Source organism: Solanum dulcamara, chromosome 3 (assembly GCF_947179165.1).
Source record: "Solanum dulcamara chromosome 3, daSolDulc1.2, whole genome shotgun sequence".
NCBI classification, from domain to species: Eukaryota; Viridiplantae; Streptophyta; class Magnoliopsida; order Solanales; family Solanaceae; genus Solanum; species Solanum dulcamara.
The window spans coordinates 49,893,580-49,917,445 of NC_077239.1; positions in this window are offsets into that span (position 1 = coordinate 49,893,580).

Below are 23,866 nucleotides of genomic sequence, written 5' to 3' on the forward strand. Positions count from 1 at the left end.
ATACTACTCGAGTACCAATGTTCAGATTGGATTTGGTACTATATATCGAGAATTCTAAGAACCTCATTATTGTATTAAGGCTTCATTCATAGGTACACCCAAAAGAGGGAAGTGGATATGAGACATACAAGCATGAGATGAAACCAACCGACATTACAACGTGTTAATGTAAACATATAAAATTTAAGTAAGATCCCATGTTGGAAGGAGCTAGCAAGATTTAAAAGCCAGCAATAGACAGATAGAAGTCAAGATGATATCTGAAATAGTGCGGAGGATTATTGGGAAGAACCTTGAGTAGTATGACATTAAAGGATGGGTGCATACAAAAAGGGATGAATACGACAAGAGAATAATAATGAGTAACTTAAAGATATTGTAAGGGATAGCCAGGCTATACTTGACTAAAGGTTAAGATGTTGGCAACAAAGTTATTGGCTACTGATATTGTGACATACAAGTAGCAAAAGAAAAAGGATAAGAAATCTTTCCTATGGTAGAATATGAGAAGACTTAAGAGTAAGTAAAAAAAGCAAAACAAGTATGACAGAATAAACTGCAACTGCGTATCGGTACAATGAAATATGTGAAGCAGAATAAATCAAGAGAAGGAAAGGCTATGAATAAAATTGAACACACTTTGTACAAAGTGTACAAAAAGATGCAACCTACAAATATTAGTATGCTAAGAGTGAGATCAAGTGATTACTTGATAAAAATAATAAGAAGTCATTAACTGCAATATGATGTAGGGTAAGAGAACTAGAAAGAAGATCTGAGTAAAAGTGCAGTAGAACACGCCTAGAGCATAACAAGTTGGATTAGGAGAAACAGTATAATAGCTTAAACAAAATCGAGCATCAGGAGCCTGATAGACTATTAGAGGAAATGGAAATCCCGACTTGGAAATAAAAAGCAGTGAATATGGATTGTAGTACAGGCTGACCTTGCATTCTACGGAAGTATGAGTTCAAATGGGTTATGGTAGATAGGCTGGTAGAATCAACCCATTTTACACCAGTTAGGAAGACATATTCAGCTGAGGGTTATGCGAGATGATATATTAAGGAAACAGTAAGATTTCACAGTTCCCACATCTATTACCTCGGATAGGGAAATTTAATTTGTGGCTAACTTCTGAAGATTATTCCAGAACGGATTAGGAACATAGGTGAATCTTGGTACAACATTTCACCCCAGACTAATAGACAAGCCCAGACATATCTCAGTAGATTTTGGAGTCGACATAAGTCATACGCAGATAATCAATGTTGATATTTAAGGTTTGAAGTTGGGGATTTAGCATACTTAAAAGAGTCACCGATGAAAGGTGTAATAAATTTCACAAGAAAGGGAAACTTAGCCCGGGATATGTGGGTCCTTATCAGATTATTTGTAGGATAGGTAGAGTTGTCTATGAGTTGGACCTACCATAAGATTTAGAAGCGGTATACCCAGTCCCTTATATGTCAAGGTTTCGCAAAGGTATAAGTGACCCTTCAAGAATAGTGTCTGTGGAGGAGATCCATATAACAAGGGGTTATCCTATGAGGAGAAACCTATCGCCACCATGAATCGGCAGATTAAAAAATTGCAAACTAGGGACGTGGCTTCCGTTAGAGTCCTTGTGATGAAATAAGAATAAAGAAGAGTTAACTTGGGAAACCGAAGAAGAGATGAAAAAGAAATATTCGTACAGGCTCCTTATGTCTACAGAAAGTCTAAACTCCTGGGTTATTTGAGTTGATGAATAAAAGGACGATAGATGACAACTATTACGAAGAATTCCTAAAGTCCTCGCAAGACCTTATGAGACTAGTTAACATTCACGGACGAATGTTCTAAGGGGGAAAGGATGTTATGCCCCATACTTTTGTACTTTGAAAAGCTTTCTTAAACTTCTTAAAAGTTTCCACATGACCAATATTATCTATAATGTTATCAAATAACTCTAAGGAAGGGAGTATGTGATGCACTATAAGTGTGAAGGTTGGAAATAGGGTTATAAGGATTTAAAATGAGTTGGGGGGCTAAAATAACAAGTCGTGGGACTCGACTTACTTGCGTAAGCTACCAACTTGGGTAACTTACGTACTTAAGCTACTGGAGTACATGTTGAGCTTAAGTAGCAAGGAATACATAGGCTCTTGGAGTGAGATGAGATTACGAACCCATGAAAGAAAAATAAGGAGACGACGCACCTACTCGAGGAAAGTAGGTGATGCACCTATTTATACAAGTAGGTGATACACTTACTTAGGGTTAAGTAGGTGATGCAGCAGCTTAGGGTGGAACCCACTGCCACGTGGCAGTGTGTGAGGGGCCGTATGGGCTGAGGTGGCGCCCTAGGGGGCTGCCATGTGTCATGCCTAAGGGGCTACCACGTGGAACCTCCTAAGGAGATATATATGTATGTATTTGATGACAATCATCATATTTCTCACTTTGAGACTTAGAAACTAAGAGAGAAAATTGTGAGAAAGAAAGAAGAGAGCTACGACTTGACTCCTCCAAAGGTAAGTGTCCAATTTTTCTCCCTGAATTAATTATCTAAAGTGTTCCTCAGACACGTGAAGGTGTATATATGTATCTTATAATGACTAAAGAGTCATTTCTTCAGCCCTACACTTGGAAAAAATTGAGAGAAAAACCTAGGAAGCCAAAGAGAAGAGCTATGGGTTTGGAGGCCAAGAAAGGTAAGGACCGATTTTTTTCTATGGATTAATTATTTAAGGTATCCTACGGTGATATAAAGGTATTTAATAATGAAATTCTTTTGTTTTGGGGCAGCAAGGAAGGGTGAAAAGCAGTCCACTACTTTTCAGCGTGATTAAGGAACTTCTGAGGCTAGGTTTTGCAAGTTTTGAACAAGGTAAGTTCTTTCCTTTCAAGGTGAAGTTAATAATGTTTATATGGGGTTTATTACAGGTGTTAAATGAAGTTTAAAGTAGGAAAAATGTAAGTACGCTTGGCGTTAGAAACAAACTAAATTGAAGTCGTTCTAGCCGAGTTAAAGTTGTTAAGGTTGTATAGTGTTGTTGTGATTGTGGCGTTGTCTGTGGAGATGGTTTTAGGGAGTGTTGCAGGGATGGAATGTGGGTCAAAATAGGTGTGGGTTCTTCTAGTTGCATCCACCTAACCTTCTATTTTGTATGGTTAAAGGTTTTATGAAATAGAGATTAAAAACCCTATTTTGGTATCATAGTTTTAAGCGAGTTGTTTGGGATTTGTTTTGTGTAATGTTCAAATGGTATAATTGTGTATTGTATAATGGTTGTGATTATTGGTTGCCTGTACTAATTGAAGTTGTAATTGGGAGTTCGGATAGGGCGAGTTATAGAGGAAATGCTGCCCGAATTACGTTAACTTCTAACTAACTAATAGACTAGTCGAGAAAGGCAAATACGGAATTGGTTCTTGTGGGTATTTGGTGGTAGAATTAAAAACTGGAAAGTCGAAGTTCACTAACCTTAGTATCACTTTTGTGCTAAATAGGTTAAAAGGGTAACAAAGTGAGCTTGGGTGCGAGTAATCCATAACAGGTACGTAAAGCCTATCTTTCCTTTCTTTTGGCATGTCTGCAAGTTAAGTAATGAATGATATGAGATTGAGAGTAAATCTACTTATATATGCCAAGAGTAATTCACGGTTCTTATTTACTTCTCGGTGATGGAACTCTTACAGTAATTGAACTAGGGATTCTCAAGCCTTTCATACGTTAGGAAGGGATGAGTATGTGAAGCCACCCTCTTTCTCTTGGCATGTTTTTGGCATAAGTATGTAAAGCTAACTTTCTCTTCTTTTAGCGTGTCCTAGAAGTAAACAATGGATATTTATGCGAGCTTGGGGTAATTCCATTCATAAATTCCATGCATGAACCATGAGTCTCACTTCGTGATGTTAAAACTTCTATAATAGTTGAGTTTTTGCCTTTTAAGGCTTTTATGTGATGAAGAGTAGTATATGTAGAGCCTGCCTCTTCCTTTTTTCGGTATGTCTTAAATGTAAATGAAATGAGATATGATATGAGTGTGGAGGTAGTTCCAGTTCTAAGTTCTGAGTATAACACGCAACTCATGTTCACTTCTAATGCTAAGGCTCTTAAGGTAGTTGGGCTATCGCCCTCGAGCCTTCTATATGTAAATACATGATCCATGACTCTTAGTCACGTATGAATATAAAGTTCTTGAAGTAGTTGAACTACTACCCTCGAGTCCTTATATGATGAATACTAATTGAATGTATAAGCTCCTGTTCCTAGGGACTCTACGACGACAAATGTCTCTAATTGCATAAACTATACGGTATCACCTTGATACATGCCTTTGATCCCTGAGACTTCACTTGATATGATTCCTACTGACTATTAGAGGGCACCTAAGATAACTACTACCCTGAATTTCAAGTAACGGTTCACTTGATTACTCAGTTGAGCCTCAGATGATAATTTAGTTACATATGGTTACGCACTACTTTGCTCGTGCACATAGTAATACATCTTTCACCAAGTCCCAGGATGGCTATAATAGATGTATACGATTATATGATATGTGGATCAGGCTTTTTTTCCTTGGCATAATTATATGATATGCATGTATACAGATCAGGTTGTCATTTCTCGGCATTATTATACTATATACGGATCGGGCCGTCGTTCCTCGACATATATATGAGATATGGATTAGGCCATCGTTCCTCGATATTATTATATGATATATAGATCGGACCATTGTTCCTTAGTATGTACTTGCTATATATATGGATTGGGCTGTACATTCCACAACGCTAATGGTACATATGTGATTATGATGTCAAAATGGTATAGTTGTTACACCAAGTCCCCGAACGGGCCTAATATAGTACGTGATGATAGTATGTATGCCTTTATTTTATAAGATGCAGGTACGGTAGATGGCTTAATGTTATACTTGCTCTTGCATTTCTATTTCTGCTATTATCTCAGTTATAATCTTTTATGCTTTATATACTCAGTACATGTATCATACTGACCCCCTTTCTTCGAGGGGATATATTTCATGCCCACAGGTATTGATGTTCAATTTAGAGATCCGCCAGCTTAGGATTTTCACTTAGCTATGTCGGAAATGCTCCACTGTTCTGAAGCATAGCTTTTGGTATTGACCTTCTAGTGTATATATTTGGTTATTTAGGGGTATGGCGGGGGACCTATCTTGCCATATGTTACTGTTAATATTCTTAGAGGTCTGTAGACATATGTGTAGGTTATATGTGTAAATTCTGTTCAGTTATGTTTACATAATGCATTGTAAATATTAAGATACTATGGTAGCCTTGTCGGCTTGCACGCCCTTTCATGATAAGATACAAATAAAAGAGGCTATAAGTATATGAAAATGATATGACCCACTAGGGTTTTTATATATAGTTCTTATATTGATTATTATATTTGATAGTTTAGTATACAGGGTCCAGGTCAGACCCCAGTCATGGCCTATGGGGTTGGGTCATGACAAAAGAAGTTCCTAATGACCCTTTGAATGAACAAGTGTATCACGTGGAGTTTTGGGCTGCTTTCCAAGTTTTTACTCAAGCTATGGTGGCTCTAGTGAACCGATAGGTGGTTGCTCCCGTGAACCAAATATGGGTATGGTTGCTAGCTGAGTTTGTGATTTCACCCGTATGAACCCTCTTGAGTTTCATTCTTCGAGGTGGATAAGAATCCATAAAAGTTCATGAAGGGTATTGGTGAGATTGTTTACATTATGGGTGTTAGCTTGGTGGAAAAGGTGGTCATTACGGTATATCAACTCAAAGGGGTGCTTAAGTTTTGTATGATTAATGAAAAGGAAAGAGGGGTGGAGATGATGATCCCGTTGATTGAGAAGAATTCAAGAGTGCTTTTCTTGACTGATTCTTTCCCTTAGAGTTGAGGGAGGATAGTGTTAAAGAGTTTATTAGTTTGTACGAAGGTAACATAAGTGTGAGGGAGTATGCCCTAAAATTTATTAAGTTGTCGAAATATGTTCCTTTCATGTTTTCGGATACAAGGGCTCGTATGAGCAAGTTCATTTTAGGTGTATCCAATTTAGCGGTCAAAGAATGTAGAACCTTCATGATCATCAAGGAGATGGATATTTCAAGGCTTATGACACATGCTGAAAAAATTGAGGAGGGAAAGTTGAAAGAGAGGTCTGGAAGGGAGTCTAAGAGGCCCGAACTGATGGTTGTAATTTCTCTCATGGTTAGTCTAGAAGTAGTGGCTGTCCTCAGTTTTATCAAAAGTATTTTGGCCAAGCTTCATCTAACACTCCAGCTACAAAATTTAATAAGGATAAGGTGCCTAATACTTAGGCACAAGAAAGAGCTTTGAGTGGTCAAATAGTTCCTTCATGCAAGAAGTGTGGGAGAAACCACAAGGGAGAATGCTTAGTAGGGTCAGATGTGTGCTATAGGTGTGGAAATGCTAGTTATCATTCAAAAGAGTGTAGGAGTAGTGATAGAACCCATACTCAGACTTAGGCTACAGGTTGTCCAAATTATCGTGCTACTACTTCGAGTGGCGGTCAGTGCTGAAATAGATTTTTTACCCTTCAGAATCATTAGGAGTTACAAGATTTGATCGATGTGGTGACTGATATGTTGAAAGTCTTTGATTTTGATGTTTATACATTGTTAGATATGGGTGCTACTCTATCATTTGTTACTCCTTATTTTGCTATGAAATTCATTGTTAGTCCTGAGATCTTGTTAGAACTTTTTTTGTCTATACTCCTATTGGTGACTCAGTTGCGGCTAAAAGAGTCTATCAAAATTGCCTAGTTTCAATTTTCCATAAAATCATCTCAGTTGATATTGTAGAGCTTGATATGATCGATTTTAATGTTATTCTCGGCATGAATTGGCTTCAAGCATGTTATCTTCTATATGTTATAGGATCCATGTGGTCAAGTTTCAGTTTCCTGATAAGCCAGTCCTAGAATAAAAATGTAGTAATTCCATGTTTAAGGGTCAATTCATCTCATGCCTTAAATCTCGAAAAATGATCTCCAAAGGTTGTATTTATCATCTAGTTTGGGTTAGAGATACAAATTTCGAAGTTCCTACTCTTGAGTCAGTTTCAGTTGATACTATATTTCTAAAAGTTTTCCCCGATGATCTCCTAGGCATTCCTCCCAAAAGGTAAATAGACTTTGGTATCAATCTTGTTCCCAATACTCAACCTATCTTTATTCCTCCTTATCGAATGACCCTGGCAGAATTGAAAGAGTTGAAAGATCAGTTGAAAGATTTATTGGACAAGGGTTTCGTTAGAATGAGAATCTCGCCATGGGGTGCTCTAATTCTCTTTATTAGAAAAAAGAATGGTTCTCTTCATATGTGTATTCTCTACCAACAGTTGAACTAGGTCACAATTAAGAATAAGTATCCCATTCTGAGGGTTGATGACTTGTTCGATCAATTTCAAGGAGCTAACTACTTTTCAAAGATTGATCTTCGATCAGTTTATCATCACTCTGAGTAAGGGAATGTGACACTCCGAAGATGAGATTTAGAACTTGGTATGGTCACTTTGAATTTTTTGTTATCTTTTGGACTATTGAATGCTCCCACAACTTTTATGGATTTTATGAACAGGGTGTTCAAGCAATACTTGGATATGTTCATAATTGTATTATTTAATGATATTTTGATCTATTCGCAAAGTGAGGAAGAGCATGCCAATCATATGAGGATTGTCTTACAAATTCTCAAGGACCATCGGTTATTTGCTAAGTTTAGCAAGTGTGAATTTTGTTTGAGGTTAGTTGCTTTCCTTAGCCATATTGTCTCTGGTGAAGGTATTCTGGTTGATCCTAAGAAGACTAAAGCGGTTAAGAATTGGCCTAGACCATTGTCTCCTTCCGACATTTAGAGTTTCTTGGGCTTAGCTAATTATTATCTATGGTTTGTGAAAAGTTTCTCTTCCATTACGTCGCGCTTGACTATTCTGACTCAAAAAGGTGAAATTCCAATGGTCTGAGGTATGTGAGAAGATTTTTAAAGAGTTGAAGGATAGACTTACCTCTGCCCCAGTTTTGACTTTACCGAAGGTTCTGATGGATTTGTTTTGTGATGCTTCACAAGTTGGTCTTGGTTGTATGCATATGCAAAATGGTAAAGGGATAACTTATGCTTCTAGGCAACTCAAGGTGCATAAGAAGAACTACCTAACCCATGACTTGGAGTAAGCGGCTGTGGTATTTGCTTTGAAATTTTGGAGACACTACTTGTATGGTGTCCACGTGGATGTATTCACCAATCATAAGAGTTTACAATGTGTGTTCACTCAAAAGGACTTGAATCTTCTACAAAGGAGATGGTTTGAATTGTTGAAGGATTATGACATGTATGTGCTATACCTTCCGAGAAAGGAAAATATGGTTGCCGACACTCTCAGTAGATTGTCCATGAACAAAGTTTCCCATATTGAGGATGAGAAGAAAGAATTAGTTTGGGATGTTCATAAATTAGCCCGTTTGGGTGTTCGATTGGTTGATTCTAACGATAGTGGTGTTATTGTCCAAAATGGTTCTGAATCATCTCCAGTGGAAGATTTTAAGGCCAAGCAATAATTGATCCTACTTTGGTTGAATTGAAAAGGCTGTCACGACCCAAGCCTAGGGCCTAGACATGACACAACAACCCGAGGGAACCCAACCAAGCCATATTAGCATACATAACATACATAAGACAATTAAGAATAATGAAATATGTGGAAGAGACAAATCAACATATACTTCAAAAGAGAAAGTAAACTCAGCTCAATGTCCAAAAATGACTGCACCCCCTTGATCATCTAAACATGCCTCTAAGTCTATACTTGATGGGGGCTTAGAAAAAGCTCCTAGCTTACCCGAATCATAAAAGAAAGTCAAAGTGATCAAAATAAAAGAAAGTCTCATCCTTGATAAATGAGGACTCACCAATGGCAACTTGAGAATGCTAAGTCAACTCTAGCATGAATGTGAGGAGCGTGAGTATCATCTGTCCCTAAATTATGAGACAATGTAGGGAAAATATGCGTTAATACATATAACATGAGTGATATGACATAAGATGCACGACCAATCATAAATGAAGATGAACAAAGCTTAAAAGAATTTGAAAGCATATGAAATCTTATAGTCAATACATCATAAAAATTCATTGTAAAACATACATCTTTTCATATAATTTGTGTGGGATAAGAAATTTAACCGACATCTAAGACCAGGCAAGCCATAATATGAAATCTGATGTAACTCCCACATTAAAAAGAGAGAGTCTACTTGCCAAGGTCAACTCTGTGAGAACAACTTTAACTTTAAGGGCAATATGTTGATTCACTAGCTAGGACATAAAGGCAACCTATGGGGGGTAACGTAGTTTGAGACTTTAGGTTGCTACTAGGATTTGCTTGGGTAATGAACTACGTTATAGGACAGAACCCCATCTATAATTCCTCTCGGTGATTAGTCAATATCCTAATGAAATTCATTAAAACATAGAATCATCATCATTACCTTCATCATGAAAGCAATCGTTAGAGTAGCTCATTAACTTTATGAATTCATAAGAATCCATAAACTTCAGTGAGAATTTTCCTTATCACCATCTAAACATGGTTGTGTGAGAATTGTACTTATCACACCATAATAACTTTCTTTATCATTATTGATCATCATTATAACTTTCATCATTTCATCATAAATCTCAACTTTATTCATAAATATTTTCTTTGAAAATCATAGAATTTCATAATCAAAATTCATGTAACTCATCTTTGAACTTCATAATCATGATTAAAATAGGTTAATGCATGGTCATAAATAATTCAACTTGAAATCATGAAATTAATGTAAAAATATACTTAGAATCATCATTGATATCTATTGAAAATGAAATTGAAATAAACCAATGTAATTCTTCAAAATCAGGGTTAGAAACCAATCAAATTTATGGAGATCTTTGAAAGAAACATTGGGACTACATGGGTGGAAGGAACCCATGGATAAATCCCCCTATGCCTTGGTGAAATCAACCCAAAATTGTAGAAGAAACTTGATGAACTTGAAACCCGAACTTGAAATTTGTAAGAGAGCTTAAGAGAACCTTGAGGGAATTTGATTGATCTGGCCTTAGAGATTTTTAGAAGTATGAATTAGAATAGGGGGACTTTTGAAGGGTTGGGTAGTTATAGGCTTGAACTTGGATAAAATAGTGTCTAGGTTCATTGAAACAAACTTAGGAAAAGACAATGTTACCCTTAATTAAAAATTAAATATAGACCTACAAGTTTGTTTCTATGATTCGTAATGAGTCCTATGACTTGTCATCATGAGTTATCTTGCAGGTCTTCAAAATCTAAAAATTTAGGAGTATCTAAAGTTTTGTTACGTTTCCATATGATGACTTGTTGGCATTCCTACGACTCGTCCTATTAAGTCATAGGGTCAGTCCTGAGAATTATCCTGCACTAGATCACGGACCCACTCTACGACTCGTTATAAGGAGTCGTAGAAATGACTACAATCTGTAGAAGGAGTCATAGACCTTGGATTTGTTCCATTTCTTGAGATCTCTCCTTTGTCCAAACTTTCCAACTTTTGAGGCCTTAAAATATCTTCCCCTTGGATACATTCGTCCTCAAAAAAGATTTAATTAGCATAGGAAAGACACACAAAGAGGACTAGCAACCCAACTTGAATACTGTCACGACCCAAACCTGTAAGCCGTGATGGATGCCCGAACTGTACACTCGCATATACCCCTGCTAACTATAAGTAAACCTGTCCCCTACTTAAGTTATAATGTATCAACATACATGATAATATATAAGCCAACGAGGCTATCATAATGTATAGGGTCATCCCATAATAAAACCCGCACAAGCCGACAAGGCTGTCATGACAAAGAGGACGTCTCAAAACATCCGTCTTATAAGCACAACTGCACATACATACATATATAATCCACATACATGTCCATTGACCACTAAGAGTAAGAATAGTAACATAAGGCAGGACAGGACCCCCACCGTACCCGTAAAGAAATATATATACACATCAAGAGTTAGTACCAAAATCTAAGCTCCAGCACAATGGAGCGCTTCTGAATTGCTGAGTGGGACTCCTATGCTGGCGGATCCCCAAAGTGTGTATATGTACCTACGGGCATGAAATGCAGCCCCCCGAGAAAGAAGGGTCAGTACGACATATGTATTGAGTATACAAAGCATAATTGGAAGCATATCTGAAATAAAGAGTGCTAGGGGGATGAATTCATTACGTAAGAAAACACCGTACCTGTACCTTGTGAATTATAAAAATATGCATGATCATATTATACAATATAGCTGGCCCTTTCAGGGACTCGGTGAATCATAACTATAGGACCATCATAAAGTCCGGCGCCATTACCACCTTATCACATCACATCATCATACATATATATATATATATATACGTACGTACCCGGCCCTCTAGTGAGGGACTCAGTGAGTTATTCATGTCATTGTATTATCATTTTCTCATATAGCGTATCTAACCCTTTAGTGAGGGACTCGATGGATAATGCAGTGAAATACACACAATTAAGTACCCAGCCTGGGACTTGGTGATAGGAGGGTTTATTGAATACACAAGTAGAGTAGTGAGTAACCATATGCAATTTAAAACATGGTCAAAGTCTTAGTAAAGTAATAAAGGCGAATTGTCATTTGAAAATTAGGATGATAGTCATATCAATCACCCCTCAAATATCACTATTGATCATATAAAAAGAGCCTTAAAAATCATAGGCATGAATCAAGACGATACAAAGTAACTTATAAAAGCCAAGGACATTAACCATCGGAGAATCTCTAAGAACAAGAATTATGAATCACCCATGAGATATATGAATGAAATTACCCCCAAAGCTCATATTAATCCTTACTTAATTATAAGACATGCCAAAATAAGGAAGGGAATTCTTTACATACTCTCTGCTTTCCCTCATGTAGTCGTTATATACATATGTGTCGTGGAACTACGGCCCGATCCTTAGATAGTAACATATGCCGAGGAATATTTGGCCGGATCCTTACATAGTAACATATATCATACTTGGACCATCAAGGGACTTGGTACCATAAACATTTCATCATAACATCATAACTTATGTCAAAGACATATCAAGAGAGAAGAAGGGTAGCTTTACATACTTATGCAAAAAACATGCCAAGAGAAAGAAGGTAGCTTCACATACCTCTTACGGATTACTCTTAAGCACGTTCACCCCGTCGTCTCTTGTACCTATTTAACATGAAAGTATTACTAAGGTTAATAACCTTTCACTTTCCATTTTCCAACTCCAAAACCAAGTATCCATAGGAATTATTTCCTTATCCACTTCCCTCGACAAGTTTATTACTAGTTCCGAAGTTACCGAAAATGGGGCAGCATCTCCCCTATAACTTGCCCTATCCAACTGCTTATCTTAGAAGCCACATTATCAACAACAACCATCATCTATATATACTATCAAATCACCTCAACATTACTTAATACAACTCCAAACAACTAGCTCAAAACTACGATACAAAAATAGAGTTTTTAACTTTTATTTCGTAAAACCTTTAACAATACAAAACAGAGGGTCATGTGGATGCAACCATAAGTACCTACACCCCTTTTAGAACACTTTCAATCCCAATCACAACACACTACTCGACTTTGATTTGACTATAACAACTTCAAAACAAGTAATTTTTCCACTTACAGCCTCATTTAAGACATGTAATATAATTCATAACAACATCATAAACTCCAATTTGAAAAGAAAAACCCTACCTTTCTCGAAACTCGCCAAAACTTGCCAAAACTCGCCTCAAAAGTTCTCCTAGCGCGGCTAAAAATTCGTGGCTGTTTGTTATCATTTTGGTGATGCTCCAAACCATAAATTTATATTACTAACACCTTCATATCCTCGTGGTATACCCTAGATAATTAATTTACAAAATGAAATAGGATAACTTACCCTTTTTCTCCCAAAATCCATAGCGCTTTCTCTCTAGCTTAAGGGTTTCTCTTCTTTTTTTTCTAGAATTTTCTTGGATAAGAATGAATTATTTGGATAAATATAACCATAAAAAATATATATATAGTCTACCTTAGAGGGTGACATGTGTCAGCCCCTAAGTGGTGACATGTGTCAAAGCCCTTATAGGGACAATGCACCACGCCTCCACTCATGGGCTGTCACGTGGTAGGTGGGGTCCACACCGTTGCTTCAGGTGTTGCCACATGGCACTTCCAGATGCTGCCACGTGGCACTCTCTCTTGCTTCCATGTGTAATTTTTTTCCTCCTCGTGGGTTCGTAATCTCATCTTACTTTACGAACCTATGTAATCCTTTCTACGTAAGCTTGGTATGAACTCAAGTAGTTTAAGAATGTAAGATTTTCAAGTTGGTAGCTTACGCAAGTAAATCGAGTCCTACAACTCATTACTTGGCCTCCAACTTCTTCTGGATTCTTATAACCCTATTTCTAATCTTCTCTATTATGGGGTATCACATTCTCCTTTCCTTAGAGTTACTTGATAGCGTTATAGATCATCCGGCTCACATGGTGACTCCCAAGAAACTTAAGAACCTTTCAAGAAACTTAAGAGCCTTTCAAGAAACTTAGTAAGCTTAAGAACCTTCCAAAGTACAAAAATACGGGGTATAACAAATACGATGACACCTTAAAATGCATAGAACATGAGATTTCCAAACTTAACATAAAACATGACTTAAAATCAACCTTCATGAACATGAATGCATATGAATGACATATGAGGAATTGAATATGTAGGAGTTCAATAGATTTGAATAAGAACAACCTACTACCTTAGGCTTGAGTAGAAGGAAAGACATGCGGGTATCGATTCATCATATCCGCCTCTACATCCCAAGTAGCACTTTCTACCTGTTGATTTCTCCACAATACTTTGACAGACGCAACCTCTTTGTTTCTTAACTTCTTCACTTGTGGGTCTAAGGTTTCCACCGGAACCTCCTCATAAGTCAAATTCTATTCAACACTCATATCTTTAAATGGTACAATGGAATTCGGGTCACTCACAAACTTTCTCAACATAGATACATGAAACACCCGATGAACCATAGCCAACTCAAATGGAAAATCTAACTTATAAGACACCTTGCCAATATGCCTTAACATTTTATAAGGTCCAACATTTCTAGGACTTAATTTCCCTTTCTCACCTAAACGCATTACACCCCCCAAGGGTGAAACCCTGAAATAGACCCAATCACCCACCTCAAATTGAAGCTCATTTTTTCTAACATCTGAATAGGATTTTTGATGACTTTGAGCCATCTTCAACCTTTCCCTTATGAGTCTCAACTTTTCCATAACATCTATAACTAAATCGGGACCAATCAAGGCCGTCTCACATACTTTAAACAATTCTGTTAGGGATGTCTAGCTTCTCCCATATAATACTTCAAAATGGTCCATTTGGACGCTAGAGTGATAACTATTATTATATGCAAACTCAATCAACGATAGATGCTCATCCCAACTTTCTTTGAAATCTATAACACATGCCCTCAATATATCTTCTAAAGTTTGAATCATTGACTCGGCTTGACCATTGGTTTGAGGGTGAAAAGCGGTACTAAACTTAACTTTTATACCAAGCCCTTTTTAAAATGATCTCCAAAAATTCGAAGAGAATTGAGTACCTCAATCCAGTATAATAGACAAGGAAATGCCATGCAAACTTACCAACTCACGAACATACAATTTAGCATAGTCTTTAGCACTATAAAAAGTCTTAACCGATAGAAAATAAGCCAACTTAGTCATTAGATCCACAACAACCCAAAGGAAATCATAATGTTTCTTAGTACGAGGCAAAACCGTCACAAATCCCATATTCACACCTTGCAACATGCTCCATTATGTCCTTTTTTATATCATTCCACCAATACACTTCCCTCAAATCATGATATATCAGGGTGTATTCAGGATGAATTAAATACCAAGAACCATGGGCCTCATCCAATATCTACTCTCTCAAACCATCGATACTAGCCACACACAACCGACCTTGATAACGAAGCACACCATCTCGCCCTTTGGGAGAAAGCTTCAATTTCTTTTTTGGCAACCGACTAATTCAAATCAACCAATACTAGATCATTTGACATCCACTCCAAGAGATGATTTTGAACCATTTTGAACAAGAATACCTCTCTCCTTGGAATCAAACAACCGCTCACCTAAACAAGACAATCTATGTACATCCTTAACCAACTCCTTCTTACCTTCTTCAGCATGTGCAACATTATTCATGAAAAATCTACTTAGTGCATCAGCTACCACATTAGCTTTATCCGGAGGGTACAACACACTCATGTCATAGTATTTCAACAATTTAAGCCATCTCTTTTGCTGAAGGTTCAAGTCCTTTTGGTTAAACACATATTGTAAACTCTTTTAGTTGGTGAATACATCCACATGAACACCATATAGATAGTGTCTCCAAATATTCAAAGCAAACACAACCACTGCTAGTTCCAAGTTATGAGTCGGATAATTCTTTTCATGCACCTTCAGTTTCCCAGATGCATAGGCTATCACCTTATCATGTTGTATTAAGACACAACCAAGATCAACCCTTGAGGCATTAAAATATACAAATAAACCATCGAACCCTTTCAGTAAGGTAAAAATAAAAGCAGTAGTAAGACAATCTTTCAACTTTTGGAAAGTCTTCACACAAGCTTCTGACCATTGGAGCTTCACCTTCTTTTGGGTCAACTTAGTTAAAGGTGATGAAATCGAGTAAAACCCTTCCATAAACCTTCTATAGTTTCCGGTTAGGCATAAGAAACTTCTAATATCCAAAGGAGACAATGGTGTAGGTCAATTCTTAACCGCCCCGATTTTCTTAGGATCAACCATAATCCTTTCACCGGACATAATGTGACAAAGAAAAGAAACCTCCCCTACCCAAAACTCACACTTATTGAACTTGGAAAAAAACAATTTATTCCTTAGAGTTTTCAATGCAATCCTCAAATAATTGGCATGTTCTTTCTCATTTTGAGAGTAAACTAAAATATCATCAATAAACACAATTACAAACATGTCCAAATATTGCTTGAACACCCTATTCATCAAGTCCATGAATGTCGCAGGGGCATTGGTCAATCCAAATGACATAACTAAGAACTTATAATGGCTATACCTTGTTTGAAATGCCATCTTGGAAATATAACACTCCCTTACCCTTAATTGGTGATAGCCAGATCAGAGGTCAATCTTAGAGAAGTAACTTACCCCTTGCAATTGGTCAAACAAATTATTTATCCTTGAATTCAAATATTTATTATTTATGGTCACTTTGTTCAATTTTTGATAGTCAATACACATACGAAGAGAACCATCCTTCTTTCTAACAAACAAAATGGGACCACCCCATTAGGATATACTTGGTCTACTAAAACCTTTGTCTAACAAGTCTTTTAATTGATCCTTTAACTCTTTTGGTTCCGCCAGAGCGATTCAGTATGGAGTAATAGAAATATATTGAGTATCGAGAAAAAGGTCTATGCTAAAGTCAATTTCCCCTTTGGGAGGAACACCGGGTAGATCATTAGGAAACATATTTGGAAACTCATTTATAATAGGGATTGACTCTAGAGTAGGGGTTTGCAGAATCAATATCCCTAACTCTCACAAGATGGTAGATACAACCTTTGGAAATTATGTTTTGAGCTTTAAGGTACAAAATGAATTGATCCTTAAACATATAATTACTACCTTTCCATTCTAGGACTGGCTCATTTAGAAATTGAAACATAACCACTCGGGTTCTACAATCAATAGAAGTATAACATGCATATAGATAATCCATACCAAGGATAATATCAAAATCGGTCATATCTAGCTCAACTAGATCACATAAGGTAACTATATGAAAAAAATCAGACAATTTCTATACTCATTTGGCCATAATTGACTCACCTACTGGAGTATAAATGGAAAAAAGGCTCTAACAATATTTTGGGGCTAACATCAAATATAATGGACACATATGGAGTAAAAAAAGATGAATTTGCACCCAGATCAAGTAAGGAATAAACATCATAGAGAAAGACCCGCAACATACTGATAACAACATCAGGAGTCTCCATCCACCTCTTGCCTACCATGAAGAGCATAAAACTGATTGTTGCATTGACCGCCTTTTAGTTGCACTTAGGCAAGTTGTTTCACTTGGCTTCCATGAGCAACTTGACCTTGAGGATGACCATTTTTAATCATACACTCCATGACATGATGACCAGGCTTGCCATATCGATAACACATATTCAAACCCTCTAGGCACTTTCCCTAGTGGTTCTTCCCACACTTCTTGCATGCAGGGGTAACTTGGATAATTGGGCTACCTCCTTGAGGCTTAGGGTTGAACACCCTATCTTTGTCAAACTTTGGAGTTGTAGCATTTGAGGATCCTTGGCTGAATGCCTTTGGCAGAAATGAGGATGCCCACTACTTTTGGATCTAGCATAAGAGGAATCACCACCATCAGTCCTTTCCCTCTTTGACTCCCTAGTTTTATCCCTTAGCTTCTTACCCTCTATTTTCTTCCCATGGATCATAAATCTAGAGATTTCTATTTCTCGAATCAACATGGCCATCTTACATTACTTAGAAACCAAATCTGACACACTCGACATGAACTTGCTCATTGGAGCTCTTGTATCTTGGCCTCCCTCACCTCCAATAGGAAAAAGCAATCAAGAAACACTTCTTTGAATTCTTCCCAAGTCAAGGAATCCGCTTCTCTAGGCCTCTCACTCTTCCATTGATCAAACCAAATTTGAGCAACACCTTTTAATTAATAAGTACCTAACTCCTCTCTCTCTACCGGACTAATCCCCATAATCTGACCATCGGTTATTTGCTAAGTTTAGCAAGTGTGAATTTTGTTTGAGGTTAGTTGCTTTCCTTAGCCATATTGTCTCTGGTGAAGGTATTCTGGTTGATCCTAAGAAGACTAAAGCGGTTAAGAATTGGCCTAGACCATTGTCTCCTTCCGACATTTAGAGTTTCTTGGGCTTAGCTAATTATTATCTATGGTTTGTGAAAAGTTTCTCTTCCATTACGTCGCGCTTGACTATTCTGACTCAAAAAGGTGAAATTCCAATGGTCTGAGGTATGTGAGAAGATTTTTAAAGAGTTGAAGGATAGACTTACCTCTGCCCCAGTTTTGACTTTACCGAAGGTTCTGATGGATTTGTTTTGTGATGCTTCACAAGTTGGTCTTGGTTGTATGCATATGCAAAATGGTAAAGGGATAACTTATGCTTCTAGGCAACTCAAGGTGCATAAGAAGAACTACCTAACCCATGACTTGGAGTAAGCGGCTGTGGTATTTGCTTTGAAATTTTGGAGACACTACTTGTATGGTGTCCACGTGGATGTATTCACCAATCATAAGAGTTTACAATGTGTGTTCACTCAAAAGGACTTGAATCTTCTACAAAGGAGATGGTTTGAATTGTTGAAGGATTATGACATGTATGTGCTATACCTTCCGAGAAAGGAAAATATGGTTGCCGACACTCTCAGTAGATTGTCCATGAACAAAGTTTCCCATATTGAGGATGAGAAGAAAGAATTAGTTTGGGATGTTCATAAATTAGCCCGTTTGGGTGTTCGATTGGTTGATTCTAACGATAGTGGTGTTATTGTCCAAAATGGTTCTGAATCATCTCCAGTGGAAGATTTTAAGGCCAAGCAATAATTGATCCTACTTTGGTTGAATTGAAAAGGCTGTCACGACCCAAGCCTAGGGCCTAGACATGACACAACAACCCGAGGGAACCCAACCAAGCCATATTAGCATACATAACATACATAAGACAATTAAGAATAATGAAATATGTGGAAGAGACAAATCAACATATACTTCAAAAGAGAAAGTAAACTCAGCTCAATGTCCAAAAATGACTGCACCCCCTTGATCATCTAAACATGCCTCTAAGTCTATACTTGATGGGGGCTTAGAAAAAGCTCCTAGCTTACCCGAATCATAAAAGAAAGTCAAAGTGATCAAAATAAAAGAAAGTCTCATCCTTGATAAATGAGGACTCACCAATGGCAACTTGAGAATGCTAAGTCAACTCTAGCATGAATGTGAGGAGCGTGAGTATCATCTGTCCCTAAATTATGAGACAATGTAGGGAAAATATGCGTTAATACATATAACATGAGTGATATGACATAAGATGCACGACCAATCATAAATGAAGATGAACAAAGCTTAAAAGAATTTGAAAGCATATGAAATCTTATAGTCAATACATCATAAAAATTCATTGTAAAACATACATCTTTTCATATAATTTGTGTGGGATAAGAAATTTAACCGACATCTAAGACCAGGCAAGCCATAATATGAAATCTGATGTAACTCCCACATTAAAAAGAGAGAGTCTACTTGCCAAGGTCAACTCTGTGAGAACAACTTTAACTTTAAGGGCAATATGTTGATTCACTAGCTAGGACATAAAGGCAACCTATGGGGGGTAACGTAGTTTGAGACTTTAGGTTGCTACTAGGATTTGCTTGGGTAATGAACTACGTTATAGGACAGAACCCCATCTATAATTCCTCTCGGTGATTAGTCAATATCCTAATGAAATTCATTAAAACATAGAATCATCATCATTACCTTCATCATGAAAGCAATCGTTAGAGTAGCTCATTAACTTTATGAATTCATAAGAATCCATAAACTTCAGTGAGAATTTTCCTTATCACCATCTAAACATGGTTGTGTGAGAATTGTACTTATCACACCATAATAACTTTCTTTATCATTATTGATCATCATTATAACTTTCATCATTTCATCATAAATCTCAACTTTATTCATAAATATTTTCTTTGAAAATCATAGAATTTCATAATCAAAATTCATGTAACTCATCTTTGAACTTCATAATCATGATTAAAATAGGTTAATGCATGGTCATAAATAATTCAACTTGAAATCATGAAATTAATGTAAAAATATACTTAGAATCATCATTGATATCTATTGAAAATGAAATTGAAATAAACCAATGTAATTCTTCAAAATCAGGGTTAGAAACCAATCAAATTTATGGAGATCTTTGAAAGAAACATTGGGACTACATGGGTGGAAGGAACCCATGGATAAATCCCCCTATGCCTTGGTGAAATCAACCCAAAATTGTAGAAGAAACTTGATGAACTTGAAACCCGAACTTGAAATTTGTAAGAGAGCTTAAGAGAACCTTGAGGGAATTTGATTGATCTGGCCTTAGAGATTTTTAGAAGTATGAATTAGAATAGGGGGACTTTTGAAGGGTTGGGTAGTTATAGGCTTGAACTTGGATAAAATAGTGTCTAGGTTCATTGAAACAAACTTAGGAAAAGACAATGTTACCCTTAATTAAAAATTAAATATAGACCTACAAGTTTGTTTCTATGATTCGTAATGAGTCCTATGACTTGTCATCATGAGTTATCTTGCAGGTCTTCAAAATCTAAAAATTTAGGAGTATCTAAAGTTTTGTTACGTTTCCATATGATGACTTGTTGGCATTCCTACGACTCGTCCTATTAAGTCATAGGGTCAGTCCTGAGAATTATCCTGCACTAGATCACGGACCCACTCTACGACTCGTTATAAGGAGTCGTAGAAATGACTACAATCTGTAGAAGGAGTCATAGACCTTGGATTTGTTCCATTTCTTGAGATCTCTCCTTTGTCCAAACTTTCCAACTTTTGAGGCCTTAAAATATCTTCCCCTTGGATACATTCGTCCTCAAAAAAGATTTAATTAGCATAGGAAAGACACACAAAGAGGACTAGCAACCCAACTTGAATACTGTCACGACCCAAACCTGTAAGCCGTGATGGATGCCCGAACTGTACACTCGCATATACCCCTGCTAACTATAAGTAAACCTGTCCCCTACTTAAGTTATAATGTATCAACATACATGATAATATATAAGCCAACGAGGCTATCATAACATATAGGGTCATCCCATAATAAAACCCGCACAAGCCGACAAGGCTGTCATGACAAAGAGGACGTCTCAAAACATCCGTCTTATAAGCACAACTGCACATACATACATATATAATCCACATACATGTCCATTGACCACTAAGAGTAAGAATAGTAACATAAGGCAGGACAGGACCCCCACCGTACCCGTAAAGAAATATATATACACATCAAGAGTTAGTACCAAAATCTAAGCTCCAGCACAATGGAGCGCTTCTGAATTGCTGAGTGGGACTCCTATGCTGGCGGATCCCCAAAGTGTGTATATGTACCTACGGGCATGAAATGCAGCCCCCCGAGAAAGAAGGGTCAGTACGACATATGTATTGAGTATACAAAGCATAATTGGAAGCATATCTGAAATAAAGAGTGCTAGGGGGATGAATTCATTACGTAAGAAAACACCGTACCTGTACCTTGTGAATTATAAAAATATGCATGATCATATTATACAATATAGCTGGCCCTTTCAGGGACTCGGTGAATCATAACTATAGGACCATCATAAAGTCCGGCGCCATTACCACCTTATCACATCACATCATCATACATATATATATATATATATATACGTACGTACCCGGCCCTCTAGTGAGGGACTCAGTGAGTTATTCATGTCATTGTATTATCATTTTCTCATATAGCGTATCTAACCCTTTAGTGAGGGACTCGATGGATAATGCAGTGAAATACACACAATTAAGTACCCAGCCTGGGACTTGGTGATAGGAGGGTTTATTGAATACACAAGTAGAGTAGTGAGTAACCATATGCAATTTAAAACATGGTCAAAGTCTCAGTAAAGTAATAAAGGCGAATTGTCATTTGAAAATTAGGATGATAGTCATATCAATCACCCCTCAAATATCACTATTGATCATATAAAAAGAGCCTTAAAAATCATAGGCATGAATCAAGACGATACAAAGTAACTTATAAAAGCCAAGGACATTAACCATCGGAGAATCTCTAAGAACAAGAATTATGAATCACCCATGAGATATATGAATGAAATTACCCCCAAAGCTCATATTAATCCTTACTTAATTATAAGACATGCCAAAATAAGGAAGGGAATTCTTTACATACTCTCTGCTTTCCCTCATGTAGTCGTTATATACATATGTGTCGTGGAACTACGGCCCGATCCTTAGATAGTAACATATGCCGAGGAATATTTGGCCGGATCCTTACATAGTAACATATATCATACTTGGACCATCAAGGGACTTGGTACCATAAACATTTCATCATAACATCATAACTTATGTCAAAGACATATCAAGAGAGAAGAAGGGTAGCTTTACATACTTATGCAAAAAACATGCCAAGAGAAAGAAGGTAGCTTCACATACCTCTTACGGATTACTCTTAAGCACGTTCACCCCGTCGTCTCTTGTACCTATTTAACATGAAAGTATTACTAAGGTTAATAACCTTTCACTTTCCATTTTCCAACTCCAAAACCAAGTATCCATAGGAATTATTTCCTTATCCACTTCCCTCGACAAGTTTATTACTAGTTCCGAAGTTACCGAAAATGGGGCAGCATCTCCCCTATAACTTGCCCTATCCAACTGCTTATCTTAGAAGCCACATTATCAACAACAACCATCATCTATATATACTATCAAATCACCTCAACATTACTTAATACAACTCCAAACAACTAGCTCAAAACTACGATACAAAAATAGAGTTTTTAACTTTTATTTCGTAAAACCTTTAACAATACAAAACAGAGGGTCATGTGGATGCAACCATAAGTACCTACACCCCTTTTAGAACACTTTCAATCCCAATCACAACACACTACTCGACTTTGATTTGACTATAACAACTTCAAAACAAGTAATTTTTCCACTTACAGCCTCATTTAAGACATGTAATATAATTCATAACAACATCATAAACTCCAATTTGAAAAGAAAAACCCTACCTTTCTCGAAACTCGCCAAAACTTGCCAAAACTCGCCTCAAAAGTTCTCCTAGCGCGGCTAAAAATTCGTGGCTGTTTGTTATCATTTTGGTGATGCTCCAAACCATAAATTTATATTACTAACACCTTCATATCCTCGTGGTATACCCTAGATAATTAATTTACAAAATGAAATAGGATAACTTACCCTTTTTCTCCCAAAATCCATAGCGCTTTCTCTCTAGCTTAAGGGTTTCTCTTCTTTTTTTTCTAGAATTTTCTTGGATAAGAATGAATTATTTGGATAAATATAACCATAAAAAATATATATATAGTCTACCTTAGAGGGTGACATGTGTCAGCCCCTAAGTGGTGACATGTGTCAAAGCCCTTATAGGGACAATGCACCACGCCTCCACTCATGGGCTGTCACGTGGTAGGTGGGGTCCACACCGTTGCTTCAGGTGTTGCCACATGGCACTTCCAGATGCTGCCACGTGGCACTCTCTCTTGCTTCCATGTGTAATTTTTTTCCTCCTCGTGGGTTCGTAATCTCATCTTACTTTACGAACCTATGTAATCCTTTCTACGTAAGCTTGGTATGAACTCAAGTAGTTTAAGAATGTAAGATTTTCAAGTTGGTAGCTTACGCAAGTAAATCGAGTCCTACAACTCATTACTTGGCCTCCAACTTCTTCTGGATTCTTATAACCCTATTTCTAATCTTCTCTATTATGGGGTATCACATTCTCCTTTCCTTAGAGTTACTTGATAGCGTTATAGATCATCCGGCTCACATGGTGACTCCCAAGAAACTTAAGAACCTTTCAAGAA